The sequence below is a fragment of the Arachis hypogaea genome, chromosome 20, assembly GCF_003086295.3.
Source record: "Arachis hypogaea cultivar Tifrunner chromosome 20, arahy.Tifrunner.gnm2.J5K5, whole genome shotgun sequence".
NCBI lineage: Eukaryota > Viridiplantae > Streptophyta > Magnoliopsida > Fabales > Fabaceae > Arachis > Arachis hypogaea.
Window position 1 is genome coordinate 37634853 of NC_092055.1, and position 3812 is coordinate 37638664.

The following is a 3812-nucleotide window of genomic DNA, read 5'->3' on the forward strand; positions in this document are numbered from 1 at the left end:
TCCCTATTATTATTATTTTTCTGTTCCCTCTTTTTCATATGAGCAGGAGCAAGGACAAGAATATTCTTGTTGAAGCAGATCCAGAACCTGAAAGGACTCTGAAGAAGAAACTAAGAGAAGCTAAATTATAACTATCCAGCGAGCACCTGTCAGGAATTTTCGAACAAAAAGAGGAGATGGCAGCCGAAAATAATAATAATGCAATGAGGATGCTTGGTGACTTTACTGCACCTAATTACATGGAAGAAGGATCTCTATTCCTGCCATTGGAGCAAACAACTTTGAGCTGAAACCTTAATTAGTTTCTCTGATACAGCAGAACTGCAAGTTTCATGGACTTCCATTTGAAGATCCTTTTCAGTTCTTAACTGAATTCTTGCAGATATGTGATACTGTTAAGACTAATGGAGTAGATCCTAAAGTCTACAGGCTCATGCTTTTCCCTTTTGCTGTAAGAGACAGAGCTAGAGTGTGGTTGGACTCTCAACCCAAAGACAGTCTGAACTCTTGGGATAAGCTAGTCACGGCTTTCTTAGCCAAGTTATTTCCTCCTCAAAAGCTGAGCAAGCTTAGAGTGGATGTTTAGACCTTCAGACAGAAGGAAGGTGAATCCCTCTATGAAGCTTGGGAAAGATACAAGCAGCTGACCAAAAAGTGTCCTTCTGACATGCTTTCAGAATGGACCATCCTGGATATATTCTATGATGGTTTATCTGAGCTATCAAAGATGTCATTGGATACTTCTGCAGGTGGATCCATTCACCTAAAGAAAACGCCTGCAGAAGCTCAAGAACTCATTGACATGGTTGCTAATAACCAGTTCATGTACACTTCTGAGAGGAATCCTGTGAGTAATGGGACGCTTATGAAGAAGGGAGTTCTTAAAATTGATACTCTGAATGCCATATTGGCTCAGAACAAAATATTGACTCAGCAAGTCAATATGATTTCTCAGAGTCTGAATGGAATGCAAGCTGTATCCAACAGTACTCAAAAGGCGTCTTCTGAAGAAGAAGCTTATGATCCTGAGAACCCTGCAATAGCAGAGGTGAATTACTTAGGTGAACCTTATGGAAACACCTATAATCCATCATGGAGAAATCATCCAAATCTCTCATGGAAGGATCAATAAAAGCCTCAACAAGGCTTTAATAATGGTGGAAGAAATAGGTTTAGCAATAGCAAGCCTTTTCCATCATCCACTCAGCAACAGACAGAGAACTCTGAACAAAATACCTCTAATTTAGCAAACTTAGTCTCTGATCTATCTAAGGCCACTGTAAGTTTCATGAATGAAACAAGGTCTTCCATTAGAAATTTGGAAGCACAAGTGGGCCAGCTGAGTAAAAGGATCACTGAAATCCCTCCTAGTACTCTCCCAAGCAATACAGAAGAAAATCCAAAAGGAGAGTGCAAGGCCATTGACATAACCACCATGGCTGAACCTGTAAGGGAAGGAGAGGACGTGAATCCCAAGGAGGAAGACCTCCTGGGACGTCCAGTAATCAATAAGGAGTTTCCCTCTGAGGAACTAAAGGAATCTGAGACTCATCTAGAGACCATAGAGATTCCACTAAACCTCCTTATGTCATTCATGAGCTCTGATGAGTATTCCTCTTCTGAAGAGAATGAGGATGTTACTGAAGAGCATGTTACCAAGTACCTTGGTGCAATCATGAAGCTGAATGCCAAATTATTTGGCATTAAAACTTGGGAAGATGAACCTCCCTTGTTCACCAATGAACTAAGTGATCTGGATCAACTGAGATTGCCTCAGAAGAAACAGGATCCTGGAAAGTTCGTAATACCTTGTACCATAGGCAACATGATCTTTGAAAAGGCTCTGTGTGACCCTGGTTCAGGGATAAACCTCATGCCCCTCTCTATAATAGAGAAACTGGGAATCTTTGGGGTGCAAGCCACTAAAATCTCATTAGAGATGGCAGACAATTCAAGAAAACAGGCTTATGGACAAGTAGAGGACGTGTTAGTAAAGGTTGAAGGCCTTTACATCCCTGCTAATTTCATAGTCCTAGATACTGGGAAGGATGAGGATGAATCCATCATCCTAGGAAGACCTTTCCTAGCCACAGCAAGAGCTGTGATTGATGTGGACAGAGGAGAATTGATCCTTCACATAAATGAGGACAACCTTGTGTTTACAACTCAAGGATCTCTCTCTGCATCCATGGAGAGGAAGCATAAAAAACTTCTCTCAAAACAAAGTCAACCAGAGCCCCACAGTCAAACTCTAAGTTTGGTGTTGGGAGGCCACAACCAAACTCTAAGTTTGGTGTTGAACTCCCATATCCAAACTCTAAGTTTGGTGTTGGGAAGTCTCAACAATGCTCTGAACATCTGTGAGGCTCCATGAGAGCCCACTGTCAAGCTACTGACATTAAAGAAGCGCTTGTTGGGAGGCAACCCAATTTTTATTTATCTAATTTTATTTTTCTTGTTTTTTTTCATGTTTTATTAGGTTCATGATCATGTGGAGTCACAAAATAAATATAAAAATTAAAAATGGAATCAAAAACACCAGAAGAAAAATCCAACCCTGGAGGAAGACCTTACTGGCGTTTAAACGCCAGTAAGAAGCATGTTTTGGGCGTTCAACGCCAGAACAGAGCATGGTTCTGGCGCTGAACGCCAGAAATGGGCAGCATCTGGGCGTTTGAACGCCAGAAATGCACCCTGGAGAAGAGCTGGCGCTGAACGCCTAGAACAAGCATGGTTCTGGCGTTCAACGCCAGAAATGGGCCACAAATGGGCGTTCAACGCCCAGAACAAGCACCAATCTGGCGCTGAATTCCCAGAGTTGTGTGCAAGGGCATTTTGCATGCCCAATTTGGTGCAAGGTTGTAAATCCTTGAACACCTCAGGATCTGTGGATCCCACAGGATCCCCACCTACCTCCACTCACTTCTTCGCACCCCTCTTTCACACAATCCCATAAACACTCTTCCCCAGAACTCTTCACCAATCACCTCAATCTCTCTTCCCTATCACCACTTCACCACTCACATCCATCCACTCTTCCCCATAAACTACCTCATAAACTCCACCTACCTTCAAAATTCAAAATCAATTTCCCACCCAACCCCACCCTAAATGGCCGAAACTTACCCCCCCTCCCTTCCCTCTATATAGCCCTCCATTCTTCCTCATTTTCACACAACACAACCCTCTTTTCTCTTCTTGGCCGAAACACACCTCCCCCTCCTCTCCATATTTTCTTCTTCTTCTTCATCTATTCTTTCTTCTCTTGCTCGAGGACGAGCAAAATTCTAAGTTTGGTGTGGTAAAAGCATAAGCTTTTTATTTTTTCATTACCATTGATGGCACCAAAGACCGGAGAATCCTCTAGAAAAGGGAAAGGGAAGACAAAAGCTTCCACCTCCGAGTCATAGGAGATGGAAGGATTCATCTCCAAAACTCATCAAGACCACTTCTATGATGTTGTGGCCAAGAAGAAGGTGATCCCCGAGGTCCCTTTCAAGCTCAAAAGAAATGAGTATCCGGAGATCCGACATGAAATCCAAAGAAGAGGTTGGGAAGTCCTAACAAACCCCATCCAACAAGTCGGCATCCTAATGGTTCAAGAGTTCTATGCCAATGCATAGATCACTAGGAACCATGATCAAAGTAAGAACCCGAATCCAAAGAATTATGTTACAATGGTTCGGGGGAAATACTTAGATTTTAGCCCGGAGAATGTGAGGTTGGCGTTTAACTTGCCTATGATGCAAGGAGATGAACGCCCCTACACTAGAAGGGTCAACTTTAATCAAAGGTTGGACCAAGTCCTCATG

The 3812-nt window shown here is 42.7% G+C and overlaps 1 non-coding gene across 1 annotated transcript; it reads right to left on the reverse strand.

Moving 5' to 3' along the window:
- Positions 1-565: 565 nt before the first annotated feature.
- LOC112787298 (small nucleolar RNA R71) lies at positions 566-673 on the reverse strand. Its single transcript, XR_003194718.1, has one exon. It is a non-coding gene; the product is annotated as a small nucleolar RNA R71 (small nucleolar RNA).
- Between the last annotated feature and the right edge of the window lie 3139 nt (positions 674-3812).